This window comes from Larus michahellis, chromosome 1, assembly GCF_964199755.1.
Source record: "Larus michahellis chromosome 1, bLarMic1.1, whole genome shotgun sequence".
Taxonomy (NCBI): domain Eukaryota; kingdom Metazoa; phylum Chordata; class Aves; order Charadriiformes; family Laridae; genus Larus; species Larus michahellis.
This window is the reverse complement of record NC_133896.1, coordinates 72,978,403-72,998,313: the sequence shown is the minus strand read 5'-3', so window position 1 is coordinate 72,998,313 and position 19,911 is coordinate 72,978,403. Positions and strand designations below refer to the sequence as shown.

Below are 19,911 nucleotides of genomic sequence, written 5' to 3'. Positions count from 1 at the left end.
CCAACCCTAAAGATTTGTGTGTTAGTTTGGTTTTGTTTCCAGATACTCTACATTTATGCGGAAGACTGAATATATAGCCTGTTCTTTTGAGGCTCCTCTGAAAAAGCAGACTCAGTTCACAATTTAGATTTCTAAATACGGAAATAAGCTTTTACCTGGAGCGTTTTTCTCCTTTGAAGTTATACTCTACTTTTGCTTAATCTATCTAGAGGTTTTATCATTGCATTCTTAGATAATCCTGTGTGGAACAGCCACCACTCATGGAGAATTCAGAAAAGCAGCAACAGCATTGTTGCCCTGTATATCCCGTGCCAGAATCAGAACGGCAGCTCTGTATCTGTGCAGCCTGGTATGATTAACACCGGCTTGCCATTTTACACAGAAACATTAACTCTTCCAAGTAAGTGCTTCCCCCATCCATCCAGCTCCTCGGATAGATGAAATAACTCAGGAAGAGTTAGTTTCCCACACTTACAGAGCTCTATCTGATATTGCAGGTGCACAGCACAAATTGAATTCAATGGAATTTCTGTATACAACAACTGAAGGTTTGGGATCCTAAATATTAACCTTTCTCCACAATAATCATATAAAATGTACTGCACCAGAGAAGACCAAAACACTGGGCCTGATCTTGTAAATATGAATAATATGAACCCTGCCATCCTTTTTTTTTTTTTTTTTGTGCAAATAAATGTTGCAAGGCTGGGTGCTCAGTGCATTTTCTTTTCCAGCATCCCGAATGGCTGGCGCAGGCTGAGTTATCCAGCAGGAAACTAACTGAGACCCTTTACACCATTCCTCTGGAATAGCACCTGCGCCTTTGTGGCCCTGAACTGCTCCAACAATACAAATTTACAAACAGCTTTTGACACATGACTCAAACATCCTTCAGTATAAGCAAAATCGGGTGCGTGCCACAACTGGCTCGCCTTTATTGTATTATCATTATTACCACTCCCAGGCTTCAGAGAGCTGTGTCTCTCGACACACTTTTTTAGCACCTCTGATAGCCTTCAATCTTCCTGGGATTTCTACCTTTGAACCATAAGTAAACAGCAAGAAAAAACTACATAAACAAATGGGATCACGCAGGATACAAGAAAACCCATGCAGTTAGCTTAAGTTTAACGTTCTTCAACTCTTTTCCTCCTTCCTCTACCCTTGCCCCTGCCCCCCAGGGGAGGTGGGAGGAATGGTTTAAATCAATAACCAAAGGCTTCAATTTTACAAACCCTTGACCCATTAGAGCTCCGAGTCCTCGGCGCACCCGTCATAACCTCCCCCACCCCAGCACGCACACATACACACACGCACATAACACATATATAAAAGAAATACTCCCAGCCTGGCATTAACAATGTTCATTCAGTGCTCTTTACTTAAAGGAAGAAAACAATTAAGTGAAACCTTGAAGTAATCTCATTCTGCCTATTTAGCCTCTTCATCCCTCAATGTGTGGTTAGTAAGTGTTGCAATCAGGGGCTAAGGCCTGCTATCATTCGGCCTTAATTAAAAAAGACACAAGCAGTGGAGCTGTGAATTAGAAATGTAACAACGCACTACCCCTGATTAATTCGAGGCTCATGTTGGATTAATAACTCCAAACAAAGAACAAAAGGAAATTGTTATGCGAATTGCAGCCCTCCCAGGCCAGACAAAGGTCAAATCACAGGATTTCAATTTCATCCGGAGTCGCTTAATCAACTCCCTCGGAAGGAAGACCATATGCAGTCCTGAAAGCTACCCATTGTAGTCGTGTTGTCACTGGACCTGAGAGACGGCACAGAGATAATCCCAACTATTCCCCATCTTTTCTCCTTCTTGGCTGTTTCTTTTCTCTTTTTCTTTTCTTTCTCAGTTTCTTTTTTCTTTTTCCTTTTTCTTTTTGTTTTAAATATGACAAAACCCCTTCATTAGGGCTAATGATTAAGGAATAAGGACACTATCTGTCAGAAAGCGGCTTTTGTGGCTGCTGCCCCGTGGAAGCACCCTGCCTCTCGCTGCCCATGCAGCTGCAGAGGCAGCTCCTCATTTTGAGGGGGGGTCCTCTCCAACAGCTTTGGCGTCATGCAGTCACAAGAAACAGCGCTTGGGGGGTGTGGGGGGGTCAGAACAGGATGCATTGCACTGATTCAAGGCAATGCCTGCATCTTCATACAGAGGTCTTGTGGGCACGTTAGCTGCGGAAGAAGGATGTCCTGAAGACCTATCTCTGATTGAAATTAAGCCAGAGAGAATGGAATCGCATATTTTCTTGCTGTTCGCCCCCAATGAAATGATGATGGAGCAAAGCCGCCCCCAGTTTTCATGATCTAAAAGGCATTGTCCCTCCAGTGTGCAGACACAGAGCATGTTCACCACTCCCACCGAACATGACTTCTCAAGCAACTCACATGGCAGGGCATTTTATATGGACTGCACAGTTCATCCTATATAAAGAAAAAAGGAAAGCCCAGGTCTGCCTAGGAACAAGGCACTTCATGCCCAAGAGCAAGTATAAAAGCCTACAGAGACTGAGAAGGAGCAAGGAAGAAACTTCAGGGTGGGGATCTGCAACACGGAGTTCATTCCCACCCTCACTGCCTTCCTGAAGGGTTCTGCCCCATCAGCCCGGTAACAACAGTTAGCCACACGGCTGCCTGCAGCTGGCCCAGCCTGGATGATGCAAGTAGTCTCTCTCTCAGCCAGATCCCTAGTGTTTATACACAACATTTCAAAAGGCATGCCGGAATTTCTCAGTTTTGTTTTTTTTTTTTTAAATATATATTCTGTAACAGCAACACAGTTCAGGACCAAATTTACTTTCTCCAGGAACCAGCTCCAGCAAGGGGCCAAGAGCCAACAACACTTCCCACCTTGATGTGGACCTCTCACTGAAATCAAATAAATTTCTCCTGATTCACATGGAAATGAGATACAAAGATAAGAAACAGTCCTCTTTTACTCTCAAATTCTGGTCCCAGACATATTCAGCATACGCATTCATTACTGTAGGATTGCTGACAAATGCACCATGGCTCTTAGACTTGATTTTGCCAAAACAGATACCTTAAAGCCAAATAAAACAACAAAAAACCTGGTACTGGTAGCTGTCACTGCATCACTAGTTTCAAAACCTGAGAGCGCCAATCAATAAGAGTTAGGATTCACAAATTAAAACACCTTGGGAAATGCAAATGCAGATTCTGTAGAAACCTCTTACCTGTGTTAGGCGCTGGAATAAAACTGCAGGTCACTCGGTGAACTTAAAAGATCCTGTTTTGACTTTCAGCTTGGGATCATCTCCACTCAGTTCTGTCACAAACTACACTTGGTCCTCTTTCCAAGGGGCGGCTGACACACCTGCTGTCTCTGAATTAGCTGTTGAAGGGGAAGAAGTGGTTTGTGAATTGCCCCGTTCTGAAGCCCTTTCCCACTCAGAAATATATGCCAGCTTTAAATACTAACCCAGTTAATGACTATTCAACTTCCCCGATGCTTTCCTTTCAAGTATCTGTTCACTTTTGCTTTACATATTGATTTCTTAGCATGCAACCAAAAATTAAGATGAAATACCTACTGTGCCACGGAAAAGGGGAGTCACATACTCAGAAACCCTTTTGCCTGTGTTACACCGAGTCATTAAATCCAAATTACATGGAATGCAAATTCTGTTAGACATAAATCCCTCAAACGTTCCACCAGCTCCAAAATGTAAGTGCAATTTTTGAAATCTGTTACTATTAGAAGCTCAGCAACAAATGATTTTATGTGCACTACTAATTATTGTAGCTACTTCCACTCTTCAGTGCAAAAGACCTAAGCTTTAACTATGCAGCTCCAATACTTCACACCATTTACTAGCCCGTAAAAGAAGGCAACCTGTGTGCACATCCCAGTAAAAAGAAATGGGAGGGCAAGCTTGTCCTTTTCCATTATTCCTATTACAAGCTCTATGGAGAAGTTCTTCATCTCCTTGTCCCAGAGAGACGCCACCCTCTTGGAAATATCCTCCTGCTTTATCATGAATTCTGAACCTGAAGTTATTATTCTGTGATACGAAACAATAACTTATTGGATAGAGATACGTGACAGCAGCTTTTGAGTAGAGTCAAAGACTTTATAGTGCTTGACTCCATTGCAAAAATCTTCACTGGGAAACCCTCTGCAGCACCTTTTAGGAAAGTGACTGTCTGGTGTTGGTGTTCATTCATCTTAGTTCTTTATGGGAAGCAAAGGGCTCGCTTCCATAAAATTCAAATGGACTCCCCTCAGGTTGCACACCACCATCTTGCAATACTGTTTTACATGAAGCTTCAACTTCTTGCATCAGCTGAATATAGAAGAATTTTAACTTTCATGTTTAAAGATAGTTAAGTTTATAGCTTTCAGTCTAATAAGGAGAAAGACCGGCCACACATTTCCAATGCATTCTAATTACTCAAGAATAAATATGAGATTTTTCTCCCACAGTTCGCGCACAATCATTAATTTTAGGGCCTAATTTCATAGCCCTGGTCCCCAGGCCCATGAGATGTCGTCACTCTTCTCAATACAGGACATGCATCTCTGGCTGATGGTGTGCAAATAAACACAAAGACAAAAATGGATGTATCAAGAAAAAACAGCTTAGTATTTGGTCACCATGGTGTCCAAATAAATCCACTGCTATTGTAATACAAAAAAGGCACCTAAGACAGCTTTCTTCTGCTTTCTACAGAAGAAGGCAGGGACGGGTAGGTACTGGGGCATCTGCTTCCCTCCAAGCTCAAATGCTAGCACAGGCCAGGTAGCCAGTAGCTCCTGGAGCTTACACCAGATGAAAATCAACTAAAAATCTGCTGGGGATGGCGAGGAGAAGAACTTATTTAAGTGGCTGCACACCCAACCAGCCCCTACCACCAACTTTGGCACACGTGTTCAGGATCTTGAAATCAAGTCTTGCCCACCTTCATAGCTCCTGCATGTGCTGCTGAGAAAAACAACTTCCAAGCAGCTAACTCTTGGCTGGGGACAGGCATAGCCTAAAACCTTCCCCGTAACACTTCCAGCACAACTGCCTCCCTCTCTGACGCAGCTACATTAAGGCTGGTGGGAAGACAAGGCAAGCCCCAGCTAAGCTACATCTGGGGACCAGCAGACTGCCCCGTATTTCCATGCAATCCCTCAAAATTTCAGGTGGCTTAGAGCCCGTCCCATTCTCCTTGCTTCTCTCAGCTATCTCCAAAGACCGAAGGGGCCTATGAATTTTTATAAATCCCAAAGCATCAACAGCAGGCAAGCATTTAAAGCTGCCCTCAACTTGACTTGCTCTCTTCAGTAACCATCTCAAAGCTGTGCACCTGTTCCTTTAAGCAAATAAACCAATAAATTTCTCTGAATTTACTTGACATTTTTTCCAGTCCTCTCCCTTCACTTAGAAGCTGCCTCTTTCTCTTCCCTTCCACTCAAACAAGCCACTGGTGAGAGATATTCCTCCTCTGCAGCTCCTACCAAGTGCACAATAGCTTTCACGTATCTCTACCTCACTGACCCTTCATCTCTTTTCAAATCACAGATAAGAAACAACATTTTCTTATCTTGCTAAGAACTGGGAACACTTTCCACTTCTGTTACAATATTACCTACAATATTACACACCTCTATAAAGCAGTCTAAGAGAAAAAAAAAAAAGCATGGTAGTTTTCTGCCAAATTCCAGGCGACAAATTAGGACTACGATTTTTCAGTGGATAGTACTTCAAACCATACTGTTAGCAAGCAGCTGTGTCAAGAGATTAAATATGAGTGGACACGCAGAGAAAACCAGTTATGTCAAGCGCATTTGTCTCTCTCCAGAAAACCCAACCCAACCAACCAAAGATAATGCGGGTTCTTCTATTCACCTTACCAAAATGCCACTTCGGTTAGAAAGATAAAATCAGAACACGGGAAATTAGGTTTTACTTCTGGATAATTTTTCCAAAGAAGCCCAGCACCTTTGCTTAAGCTCAACTTGAAGAATTGCACGGCATTTCTGAGAGCTGCTGGGCAGCTGCTGCGTTCCCTCTCAGAGGCGGCTGCTCCTCAATACCGGCTGGCATTAAGCAGGGCAGGATACACAACCCTTATTCCCATAAAGCTGTTTAACACACATAATTAGTCCCACTGATATCAACAGGAAAACATGCACTGTAAAAAAGTAGGGCAGGAGAACATTCACCTTTCTGCAATAAAACCACACAACACATACATCCAGTCTAAGCACACTAGAAGTTACTTTCCAAGAAGTCCAAACAATAACTGCCAACATAACCGCACGGATTACATGTTCTTAGTTTATGGAAAAACTGGAGTAATGTCTTGTAACTTTGGTAATGACTATTGTCTGATATTTTATTTTTAGTTGAAGAAATAGGTTTGGTAAGACAATTTTGTGGGAAAAGTCTTTCCTACTTAAAAAAAATATTAAAATGCAACAAACAAAAAAATATCAATATCTCAGTTTTGACAAAATGTCCATGACAGCTCAGACATACGGAAGAGAAGTCCTAGCACCTAGAGAGGCTGGAACTCTGAATCAGGCAGAACAGAAACTTAACCTGTTTCTACCACACCCCCACTACCACTATAGGTCCTGGGGTCTTCTGACTTAGGAATTTCACAATTTCCTTGAAAGATGCAGTTATCATTCCAAGACATAAAAATATTTCATTAATATTTTTGTTTTCATTTTAGGCCAGGTTTAATGGTAACTACGGGGATTGCTAATTACTGTTATAAGTCCAGAAACGGTTTTTGTTTTAAGGTCATTAAAAGTAACTTCCTTGTAAAAGAATCCATAATATTTTCACAAGGTGATGAGGAATCTTACCTAATCCTTCATTACTATGATGAGAAATTGCACAAAGGAATAAGGCCAAAAGTCTACCAAGGTTACCTAAAAAGAAAGATCCTGGAAAGAAGTTCCAGAAGCTTGACAGAACTGGATCCCATGGAGTCTTATTTCACCTTTGCCTTTTTTTTTTTTTTTTTTGCCTTTTTCTTGTGAAATCTGTCTCCTTTGCTTTGATGCCTTTGATTGAAAGGTATTGTGTAAGTGACTCACGTTTGCACAGCTCAGAAACATGAGCACCAACAAAAGCCAAAACATACAATTTGGTATATTTGCTTGCTGACTAAACACTTTTTCTTATATCTTCCTTTGCTTGGAGGGTAAATTGTTAGTTTCAAAGCAGAACGACTGCTTCAGTAAGTTGGGTAGCAGACTATTGGTACAGTGTGATAATTAAGGGATCTTAGTTCTTAAACAATGCTGATAAAACAGAAATCCCTCTCCCTTTTTTCTGGATTACCTTTAGAACTGAAATCAGAGCACGCTAAATGAATAATAATTTGCACCTTCTGTGAATGATAGAAGATTGAATCAAATTTTAACTAGACTCTATTTGTAAATCCCTCAGGATGACATAATTACTATTCAACACATACCTTAATTAGCTGTACACATCTATTTCATAGTATTTAACAGGTTTAAACAGCTTTTATTGTCTGTTGAATGGATGTTCCATTCTTATCAAAATGAAAATAATCCTGAATTTCCCAAACTGGAAGAAATTTGTTCACAGAAGTCATGAAATGACCTAGAAATTGCTGTCCCTGTAGTCAAATTGTTATCGTTTTGTTAGCATTTTTAATTTTGCTGCAAATTCACTAACAGTACAAATAATTGATAATGCACTGATGTGAATTATTGTTGCTGCTGCTTCTTTCTTTCTGATGAAAAAAAGATCATAGCTGCACTATCTACTCAAAAAAATCTACTCAAACTTTTGCACAGAATTTGAAATGAATACAAGACAAGTTGGGACACAATCTCTTTTTCTGGTTTGGATTACAGTATGACCTTACCTCTAGAAAGAACTATCACTTTCATTGCTCCACCATGGATCAGAACCAGCCTGAAATTTGGCAAGTCGTACCTTCAGGTGAAACCAAAGAATTAGCATTTGAGACCTTGATCCTCATGTTGCGTAAAAGCAGGTACTTGCTCACACGCAGAGGCTGTTCTTAAAACTCCTGGGCTCTGCAGAGCAACGCGTCTCAGGTCATACGCTGCAGGCTGCCTTAGCGAAGGCTGGGCGTCCCTGCCACGAGCCGAGGCTTGCCGCCGAATCGCAAGCACAACCTTCCCTGAAACGCTCTGCCGCTTAATTTTGCTGACAACAAAAGCAAACGACGACGACAATGATTATGTGCAGACACATATGCATGTGGTATGTTTTCATTATTTTGTCAAACTGCCCCAAGTGAGATTAAAACGTTTACTTAAGTACTTATTTTATACTCTGTGTCATTTGCTTTCCGTTCTCCTTAAAATTTAATGTGAAAGACGTCTGGCTCTTCAGCACAACTCGCTGTTCCCGGGGCCAAATCTAAATGAAGATGTTGAACACACGGCGAAATGACAGAGGCTGAGCCCGGCGGAGACAGGAAGGCAGGACTAGAAGAGCCGTACTCTCCTGGCCACCTTGGCTTCACTGGGACCAGAGAGAAGCCAAGACCTCCTCAGCCACAGTAACAGAGCACTGCCAGCACCTAAGAGGATTGGGAAAGGGGAAGACCGTGCAGGATGAGGCACGCATCTGTGGGATAGGAGAAACTAAATGACTCGAGGAGAGGACCAATAATTTGAAGGATATTTTAGGTACTACCCCTTCCAACTACCCAAAAGTCAGCAGACCGGTGCTTAAAGTCATAAGATTTGCCATAAACAGTGAAGCTTAGAAACAAAAAAGACCCAAAACCGTACACAAATGCCTTTCCAATGCATTTGAGATCCTTCTGTTTTTATCTTTCTCTTATTTATTTCAAGTTTTCCACTGCAATTCATTGAAGTCAAAATTTACTTTTACATAAGTGGAGGTAGAGATTCTCACACTATTCGTGTAATCTCAGAATGGGGCTTTATAAGACACATTACATATTGTAAGCTTTATGACAAAATTGTAGGCATGGTGTTGGGAAACTAATCTGTTTTGTCACTGAAACAGAATTAAGTAAAACAAAATAAAAATAAACTCATTCAGTAAGGAATGTTTCTCATTTCATAGTTATGTTTATGTGTTTATGGTGAAACTTGTAAATGCCCAATCATTAAGAACTAAAAAGATAAGGATCACTCTTAAATATATCAATCTGATCCTGTATCTTTCTCAGCAGATTTAGGGATGGAAAAAGAAAAAAAAAAAAAAAAAAAGGGAGGAGGGGAGGAGGGTCTTTATGCCAAGATGCTTTATACCTTCCCAGCACCTTCCCTTGCACCTAAGTTTCAGCCTAGCCTTGCTCTGGTCTCAGCTGTAGCAACATTCCCAACAAGAGAAGGTAATTGGGTCCCCAACCTTTCTGAAAACTCTACAGGTTAGAGCCAACACCTGCAAATCCACTCTAAGCATCAGAAACTTATTGGATGGCAGCGCAGGCTGGGAACAACAGGCTGCTCCGCTCCCATCATGTGATCCTGCAAACGAACCAGGCTGCAATCTCCTGCGCCAGCGTCCAGCCCGGAACAGCCCGCAGGTTCCTCCCAGACAGCACACTGCCGGAACCTCATTTGGAGGTGACAAAAAGATGGACCTCACGTTGCTGCACTGCATATCTATCTTCAAGTCATTCCTTAGGAAAGACAAAAGCTATTTGTAGTCTCCCCAGTAAACTCGCTCTTCTCAATTTTCCTAACATCACACTGAAACTTTCCTGCCTGTCGTCTCGGTCACTTATTTTGTATGGGAAAAACTGCAAACCATGGGGAGCAAAAATACTGCCATATGTAATTACTGCGCAGCGTTAGAATATTCCTGGATATTCTCTAACTACATAGAGTACTGTTAATACGCGTATCCAAAAAAAAAAATCATATCGATTACTTAAATATCATACTGGAAAGAGAAGTAGTTTGAGCTCAACCGGCTACCCAGGAAAAACTACAGGAGGCCAAAGAAGCATTTACAATTCTTTTCCGCTTAAATGACATCATCTGTGAGGAAACATTCATTTTGATGGAGTGCATTATAGAAGAACATTGTGAGGGTTTAAAAAAGCATGATAGGAGATCCAGATAGCAAAGATATGCCATCTTGAACCTTCTAAAAAGGACAGTAGTATCAGCTCACGTGGATCACCCACTACGTTCGGTCCCTAACTGAATCCTATTGCCTTATAATACTTTTGCTATATTACTTATTATTTGCCTTATCTATTATTTGCATTGCAGTATCCCCAGCAAGGCCTCCAGGAAAGCCCGTAGGAGTATTTTCATGTTTGGCTGATTAGTTTTGCATCTGCATAAAAATATTTGCCTTGTTGCCTGAAACCTTGACTTCAGTGCGGAAACGCACAAAAAGCAGGAAATAAATCTGATCTTTATGTTTTCCATCGCCAAGTTAATAAAATGTTTAAATAATTAACTTATAATAATTAAAGATGAAGTCAAAAATATGAAGAATGTCTTTAAAGCTATAGTGTGTCAAATTCCTGAAAGCACTAAGTCTAAGTTCTGCTGAAGCCCCAAGTAACTGAAAACTTGTTGAGCGGAGAGTACGGGCGCCTGAGCCATCAATGGCCATTTCACATTTGCCTTAATATCTCTGTGGAATATGTGACAACAGAGGTCAGCTAGGATGATATCTGCTGTGTATGGCTGTGATTCCACCAAGAGGGCAATAGCGCTTTCATGTGAAAGCCATTCTGTGGGTAACACGTGGGGAAAAAAACCCCACCCGTATGTGAGCCTCCAGAAGAAAGAAAACTTGACAAAAGCATCAACTTTGCAGTGTTGGTTCTTCTCACAATGAATTAGTGTAAACAGAGATATTGTCTCTACATATTGCATGTTGGCACAACCACAGTTCATTCTTGTGTAAATAATGTAGGATAGCGTTATAAAAATTGCAAATATGGCACTAAATTTTACTAAAGAAAACAACTGATGCAATAGCAACTACAGCAAAATTGGGACGGTAAATAGGTTATTTTTTATCAAACTTTTCCTTGGGCCTTTCTGATAGTTAATAAAGATACTTTATGGAAGCCATGCACTCAGTCACTCTGCCTATGCTAATTAAGTTGATCCAACCAATTTCAATCGGGTGGCAGAAGACTCTACAATCCTACAATAGGAAAGGGCGATACAACTAAGTCAGCTAAGTGATTTGGCTTTATTATTTCCATTGACGGAATCTGAAATAATAATTCCTGGACTTTGATTAATTTGGACCTAGAATAACAAGATCGTTGGATGCAGAAGTCAGTCAGACATGGAAGGAAGAATGGAATAGATTAATTCTTACCAGCCATTTGCTTTGGAGAGCTTGAGCTGACAGGCATCACCTTATTCTCAAAAAATTAAAAAAGCTCCAAGTGGGAGTTGCCATGCAGTGGGAAAAAGTGAACAGCATATTTGGGATCTGGTAGGCAGAATACATCTGAAAAAAAATTTGCTCCTAAGTCCCAAAGTACAGCAGATCTGTGCCCTGATTAGCTTACATTCATCCAAACCTTCTTCTGTGCCCTTCTGTGCTTAGATTAGGCTGCGCACACAACCTATTTTCTATTTATGCAACATCTGCTCTGCTTTGAGATTGCGAGCAAGAACATTTCCAGGCTCCAAAGCAGGATGAGATTACAGACTGGCAAACTGAGCTGGATAAAACAAGGCTGGGGCCACAAGATTTAGGTTCAATTCAGATTATTTAAGATTCAAAAAATGTCTCTATTTCGCTTTAACATAAGTGATTTCCCACATTTATACCTCCTTGCAGTTTCCAGAAGTAAGGGAAACAGACTGCTTAATTAGTATAAGTTCATCTAATGCTGTTCTCTCACATGACCAGAGTGCCAAATCTTGTGGATATCATGTGTAGTGCCATAATTAAACCTTCATCCCTGATTATTCAGAGCTCGGAGAATCATCTAAGCTTTGTCATCCAGACATGGTGATGTTCTCTTACTACTGGAACGAAGAGGGGAGTCCGGGAAGAAAGGGGATGTCCAAGTACAGACGATGCCAGTAGGAAAAGCGCCCACCTTGTGGGGAAGTTTCAGGGACTGAGAGGGGAAAGAAGTTGCAGTGCTGCTGAAGTGGGGGGAGACAGTGGGGGTGGCCACGCAGGATCCCCCTCGTCCCACATTGCCCTGGAGATGGCCATTTCAAAAGAAGAGGAAGGGGGACTCTTTTTCGGAAGGAGCAACTAGCAATGTCTGTGGTAACGTCTGCAGTAAAATTAACACTGGTTCATCTACGTGGGCAGCAGGACCATAATATGATGTGCCGCAGCGACAGCCACTATATATGGAAGATCTATTTAATTTTTTTATTTTTTTTTAATAGCAACAGGCAGAAGGTTAAACATCTAACCAAGCTGACAACCTCAGGGCTGACCGACAGGACCACAGAGCTCTTCTTACCTTCCTGCTGGACTTGGCTTCACTGATTGCATCTCACACTCACTGTCAAAGTACACGTGAACTAAGGAGATGCTGCTGCTATTGAACTGAGAGTTCAACAGCCCCACTGACACTCTGGGAACCCACAAGCTCACAAAAAAAGACCCAGCTCAAATTCAGGAGCTGGCCAGAATGATAGCGGTTTACCAGTTTGATTGTCCAAATACTTTCAGCTGGGTTCAGTGGAATAATAGTTCACTGATAGCCTTAAAAAAATAACTAAAAGAACACCCACTAAAAAAAATTAAATAAACCCTTCTTTACTTGGCCATGAGTGAGGGATTCTTCCTTCCTTGGAGGAGGCTGCAAGACAAGGAATGCCATTCAGCTAATAGGGACTGGCTGCATCAAAAAGCAGCCAGGATTTCTCCCTCTCCCCATTCTTCCCCTCCCCAACACAATAGACCTGAAAACAAAAGACAGATTATTAGGTTTAAGTATGTAGCCCATTCTCCACATACCCCTTCCCCCCTCCTCCCACCCCTTCTTCGGCACATCTGGTAACCATGTGTGGCAAGTGCTAATGAAGACTTTCCTGAGTGAGCTACAATTAGTTCCGACTGCTGTTCGCCTCTCTCGGCTGTTCCGAGGATAAAACCCAACACAACACAAAACAAAATCTTCCCTTCACTGTTCCTGAAACCTCCTCCTGCCCCTGGGATTCCCCCTCCTCACCATGCTGCTGAAATTAAAACAAAAAAAAGTGTAAGCAAATACTCTAAGGCTCTCTTCCGCCTGTTTTTTTTTTTTCTTTTTTTTTAAATCGGCATTTTATTCATTTTGATTGAACACGACAGGCAGGCAACAGTGTTTCTATGATCCTGTCTACAATAGAGAATTGTTAAACAGATGTCCATTTTTTTTTTTCCTTCTAGCCTGGCAATATTATACACATAGCAGTTTTATCTGCTTGAGCAGATCAAATTTGTGTGTGTGTGTGTGTGCGAGCGTGTGTGTTGCCATTTGGAGTGATTAGAATAAGCCGCACAGAGGCAAGATGTATTGTGCACAATTAAGCCCATCTCCAGACCGCACATTTTTGTTTACTCTTGGTCTCTTCTCCTCTCCCCAATCAAGCTACTAATAGAGCTGTTTCAAGTTTCAACAAGGACCACATTAGCTGCTGGTCTCCACATGAAACAGAATGCCAAACCCCAGCCTCTCCCCAAGATCTAAGCGCCAGCCTCCCCGTCCTCCTTTACATTTCTCTCTGAAACTGCCGTGGCCCTCACCTTCGAAATTCCTAACGATTCCCCCTAGTAGACGCTCCCGGCACAACGCAAAATTTCACAGTGTGAGACTTTACATATTCTTTGTCGTTTCCCTCAGCTGTGTCACGCAACATGATTGCCACTGACCAACCCCTACTTGAAAGTATGTTCCCACTAAACAAACAATCTGGATAATTGCTGTAGAAGTGATGATATCTGCATACATCATATTTCAATTATACCTTATTCACGCAAAAAATGGCTATGACCCTCCTACGCCTTTTGAACAGTGCTGTATATTGAAATGCAAAAAACTAAGTTCTAAAAGCAGAACAAAAGCAAAACTGATTCTTTAAAAGGAGTTATTCTCTTAAAATACGCACGTATCTACTTGCCAAATGATTTCCCAGAGAAGATGATAGGCTGGAGTAATGCAGGGAGGGAGGAACAAAAGGCGTTTTAATCATGGTTCGGATTAAAGAGTTGTATAACAATTGCTCTCCCTCCAGGCATATATACTGTACACGCTCACTGTAAATGATCAGCATTTAAAGAAACAAAGTGCACCACGAAGCATTTAACATAAAGACAGCTGCATATACATTAACACTTTATTAATCAAAAGACACTGGGCATCTTTCTCACTCCTGATACCAGAAAACAGCACATTCACACACAGGACCGAGAGTCAAAGCCAGGCAGGAACGTAGCTTCTCCCCTACCCTAAGTTCTTAAAACCCGCAAAACAAACAAACAAACAAACAAAGGCTTGAGACGCTTTCTAATTTGACTGCCTCAAAAGGCCCCCTTATTTTTGAGGGCCTCTTTTTGGTTAAAACATACTGCTTCATCTCCACATAGTCTTGTTTTTCTCCCCACCTAGCAGGGAGTAGAGCAAAGCTGTCACACTCCTAGCAATATTTTTCTATAAAACATAAATTTTACACTTTGAAAAAAGGCTAATTTTACTGGTAATGAATACCAGTAATAACTTAATGAGTCACCACAGTACACACTTTAAGGAGGAGCTGGTGCTAATGCGTGAATAATTATTGACACAATTAAGTGCCCAACACTGGGCCTGTTAAACCGCTTCTGGCACGTGAGGGCTCCTTAATGGCTCCGCGGTATCGTACAATGACCCTAAAAGGTTTTAAAGTGTAGAGAGCTCCCCTCTGCTACCGCGAGGGATCCTCGGATCTCAAATCCTGTTCCCCGCTAGATAACATTGAATTGCTGAGGATTTACATCCCATGCAGGTTTCACCCTGTTGCCAGGCTGAATAATTAGCTATTTACCGATTCAGTAAACAGCAAGCTCACCCTTTGACCTGCCTTGGTATAGACTGTCTGGTCCGTAACCCTGCCGGGGGCTTCCGCCTGCCTAATGGTCCCTCTGTGAGCCAGGGCTGCCGCTGGAAACCAGGCTGCTCCCTTCCCACCGCCGGCTCCCAAGCTCAGGACCCCAGCGCCACACCGGTCATCGAATCCTCAACTCAGTGGCCAGGGAGGGAATTAATCTCCAGCTCACCTACAAAAACTTGCTTGAAATTGAAAAAGAGTACTCGGCACCAAAAAGTCGCCGAGTGAAAAATCTCCAAGCTGTTTTGTCTAACAGAGCCCACCACACGTGTGCACCCACCCCGAGATGCTCAAGCCCCCTCAGTCCCGTTGCACACACTCAGCTTCTCTCTCTGTTTTACAATACGTGCAAACATACAGATGTCCCAATTAAACACAAACCAAATCTTGGGCCCCGTCACGCATACCACGCTTATCTCCCCCAAGTCCGGCAGAATCGCTGGAGATATTTGCAAGGCAACATTATCATTGGGAATGCTGTAAAAAAGTCACCTCTGGCGAATAATTCTTGACCATGTTTCACAAGAAGGGCACTCGTCTCTTCCGAACGGACGGGGCTGTCTCTTTAAGTTGAAACGCCCTGCCAAGACGCCTCATCAGTTAGCTGGAGCAACACATGCATGCACACAAAAATTGACCTTTTTTTCTGTCATCCTGAACTCCCTCTGACCTTCCCCGAGCTATTCCAGCATGCGCGTAGGTCCATTAGATAGATGGACAGATAGACAGATGGGCAAGCAGACAGACAAATCATAATATTTTATATTAAAATCTGCACGGCCCGAGTACTGCATCTCCAGTGTTATCACCAAGGGAGTCCCCAGGCCGGGGTTAGTAAGAGTGTGTTTGAGCACGTAATGCCGTGGTTGCACGCCGGCTGCAAGGCAGCTATCACGTCTGAGACACACGAAAGGAGAATAGGGGGATCCTCTGGGACATAGCCCTCCTGGTCCTCCCAACGTGAGCATGCCATTAAGGGGAGTGGAGGCAGTAAGAACAATTACAAGAAAGTGGACAATTAAGTGAGTTATAATTAAATTCTGCACGCAGCTGCCCTGTGAAAGACTGTGTGGCAAATAGCTGGCTAGTCACTACAGTGTGGGAGTCTCCTGCGCTCCAGAGCTGCTCCAACGGATGGTGGTAGAACGCCATGCCACGAGGAGGAAGGACAGACAGACAGGCTGAACCAACAGCCTGTATACCTGTTACCCTGTGGATAACCGAATATCCACAATGGGCAGTTGGAGAATCCTCCCTCCTTCTGCCATGGTTTTCCTGTCTGGCTTTAGCAAAACACTCAACTGCTCTGCATTTTCTCATCTGTGAAATGCAAATAAAGATGCTACCATCTTTGTAGGACGTTGTAAGCACATATTCACATATTTGTTGTAAGCACTTTAAACCTATGTGTTGTACTGTAACAAACAAGAACAGGAAAACCTGACTGACCTGAAAAATACATGTTCTGCATTAAAAACTACTGAACGCTCACTCTAATACTTCTCAGACAAAAGAAGGCTTGGAAGGGAGATATTTCTTCAAAAAAAAAAAAAAAAAAGGCTTCATTCATTTCCATTTATCAGATAACTGGAGATATAAACCCCAGTCCTTGCTCCTGACAGACACCACAGGCCAACATCCAGCTTACTGGGACCTGGAGCACAGCTACTGGTTGACCACGTCCCACGCGATGACACATTCCTACTGATGCAGTTCCACCAGGCTTCCCACAACCCAAGGTCCTACCTGAAACACCAGAAGTAAGTGTAAGTTGGGAAGAAAATTGGCAGCACGCATGAGGAACCTCTGAAACTGTACAGTAAAGAAATTGAGATTTACTGGGGGCCACAGGAGGATAAGGCAGACTTTGCAACAGCTTAGCAGTTTGTGCACCCTTTCCTGAGAGGAGCATCCCCCTTGTTTCTCCTTCAAGGTCTGTATCAGGCAGGCACCGGGTACTGCCCGTGACTACACCTGGGGGCAGCAACTGGGGAAGAGACCCCTCTTCCCCTCCACTTAGGAGCCAGGCACCTACAAGTCTGGGTTTTATAGACACCAAATTCCTTTCAAGGATTTAGTGGCTCTTTAGTTATGCTCATAAAGGCGGTGAGTCAGAAATAAACCTAAGCACCTCCAGGACACAGTCAGGAGATGGCCACAAATCATCTTCTCACCAAGAGAGGTCCTGCAGTGCACTGCACAGTGGCAACACAATGCACCTTCGAAAGTACTTCTGCTTGTCCAAAAAAACCCCAAACCAACACCAAACCCAAACCGAAAAAGCTGCACGAGCTACTCGAGGAAAAAAAATGTTTTTTTTTTTTGGTTCAAAGGCAAAAAGTTACTGAGTGGCAAAGCAGTAGTGGGCTTTGTCACTTGGAAATCAATGAGCTGCCAGCGAGAGTTTTGCCCGTAGCTGTATCATGCCAGCTTAATGGCACCAGACTCTTCATAAATGGCTCTTGACCTCTTGCCCTAACTCGCAGCAGAAGACAGCTGATCTAACAAGAGCGGTCCTGCAAAGCCAGCTTGGGAGAGCTGGTGTGGTTGCATTAGAGCAGGATTTCAGCGCCGCTCCGCTGAGCCGCCGTGCGGCCTGCGCTGCCGAGACCCAGCCCTGGGTAACTTCCAAGCTGCCCTTTCTTTTCTGTAACAAATCAAACGTGCAACACAACATTGCCACATCTCCCATGAGTATATTGACACAATTGGGACTTCAACCCCAATTTTGCTTTGTGTTTTTCAAATGGCTTTATTTATCTTAAGATAAAGCGCATGTACTTTACCAATACGCTTAGGGCCTGATCCAGGGGCCAGCCGTGTCGGGGAAGTGGAGGCAGTGAATATAGTGGGCACTGGGTCGCCTGAGGACGGGGCCCCTCCTGAGGTGCTGACCTGTGGCTCAGCTGCAACAGGAGCCAGAGAACCCTGAGACACTTGCAGAATTAGTCCCCCTAAAAAAAGAAAGAGACGATGAATTTTTTATGACTTGCAGCGCTAAACGTATGTTTTGAAGTCAGCTGGTACAAAAACTGCAGGGGAAAGGAATCAAACTTTAGGCTGTTGGTCATAGGTTTTTAGATTGTGGAGCAGAAAAAAACAGACATTGTGTTTGCATTCTATTTCTGGGCCTTTTAAGCTGTAACAGCATGAGTGGTATTTGCATCAGGAGTTACCATATATCATTGCAAGCAACATATGCATAGATGGAAAAAAGATGACGGCAGCAGCAGGTTCAGTGAAATCTCAGGATCTCTCTGTGATAGGGACCTGCTAAAGGTTTGGTTTTATTTAGCGTAGCTTAAAATGTCATTGGCATATGTGTTTCTCAATTAACACCAATTTAATACACTCCAGAAGTGTTCTATTCTAAGAGCAGGCTTCAGAGTTTACAAAGGATCTAACCTGACATTTCAGTACAGGATATCCAGCCCCATTTACAATCAGGAAAGCACATTATGAAGGCTAGATTTTTTTTCTTTGACATTGTGTAACGTTGCCTCTAATGATAAATACAAAAGTCAGAAAATCCTAGTGAACAGTGCTGTAGTATGGAAATTATGAGTCCCTCCAACCTCTGTGAGTCACTCACATCCCCAGATGAAATGGTGCCTCGCAGCAAATGCAGAGATTCAGGAAGAGGATGGCTGATTTTCCTTCTCAGTGCCTCACCAATGCTGTACGTTTTGCTAAAACTTCTCAATTGACAAACTGCAACTCACCAACAGAATAGGTTATAAATATATTTTTTAAAAACCAACAAACCCCAAATACAATGAGAAGTAGCGAATAATCCTGAAAACCCTGGGCTTTATGTCAAAAATCTGAAGAGAGAAAGATTTACTGGTGATGGCTTCCTAAATGATAAATACAGATGTCCAACAGGATCCCAGAAACCAACTCCTGAAAAGCTAAAGGATTATTTATTAACCAAAAGGATGAATAAAGAATAGGCAAGTATCATTTCATATGAACTTTACACAGACTATATGAATGTCTACAATCTATTTAAAAAGAGCACCCGGAGTTATTAATATTGATTTTGGAATATATAATTCATTACATATAATGGGCCAAATTCAGCCCTGGTGAAACCAGTAACTTCAGAGAAGCTGTATGAGACAGAAATCTCTCTCTCCAAATAGAGTGAAGTGTTTATTCTGAAATCAATAACAACAGAGTGTACATTCAAAAAACATTGAAAAAAAAAAAGGTTAAAGTCAAGCATTTCAAAGTTAGGAAATACTGGCATTAAACTTGCCCATTAATTCTGTACTGTTGTGTGTCCATCCTCTGCCCTGAAGAGGGAAAACTAGCCCAGGTTCTTGCAGTTCAAAAGTGTATCACAGGGCATTCACACAAGAGGGCAGAAGTGTGATTGGAGGGACAACCTGAATTTGGCCTTAATTGTCAATGTTTGGCTTTGCAATTTGCTTTAAACATTGTTTTGGTGTGAACTTTCCTCCTTTTCTGAAGGGGGGGAAATAAATAAAAACTAAGTATATTACATACAACAGCTGAAGCTTTCCAAATCGTATCTCCCTGGCAAGGTTTAGCTTCTGCTAAACAGAGTTCACCTGTTTTACCTTCTGTTAAACAGAAGTCTACCACTTGAGCTTTGGGGTACGAGCTGGAGTCTGCAGAAAGTTGGGTACGGTCTGGTCTGTAGCCAGGACAGCCCACCACTTTTTCCCATTTCCCAGCTACATTGCTGGGGAAACTCCAGACAATGCCAGCCCAGGGAGGGAGAAGAAGGGGAAGTCCGATGTCCAGGGAGGAGGTTGGGAGAGCACATGCTCCCCGTCCTGCTGCAGCTGCTCTGGCAGGTCCAAGGGTACCCGGCACAGTATGTGCCACAGGAATGGAGGTGGTTTG

General features: G+C 42.6%; 1 protein-coding gene across 22 annotated transcripts in view; it reads right to left on the bottom strand.

Annotated features, from left to right (window-relative positions):
* The window catches only part of SOX5 (SRY-box transcription factor 5), a 656,593-nt gene that overhangs the window by 340,344 nt on the left and 296,338 nt on the right, over positions 1-19,911 (bottom strand). For 15 of the 22 annotated variants that reach the window (XM_074586204.1, XM_074586316.1, XM_074586286.1 and 12 more), the window contains exon 4: positions 3,206-3,363. The exons of 6 other annotated variants lie outside the window; for them this stretch is intronic. The gene's annotated coding sequence lies outside the window, so the exon portion shown is untranslated. Of the gene's footprint in view, positions 1-3,205; positions 3,364-17,822; positions 17,991-19,911 lie in introns of all 22 variants that reach the window. One more of the 22 variants, XM_074586258.1, reaches the window with a different exon arrangement.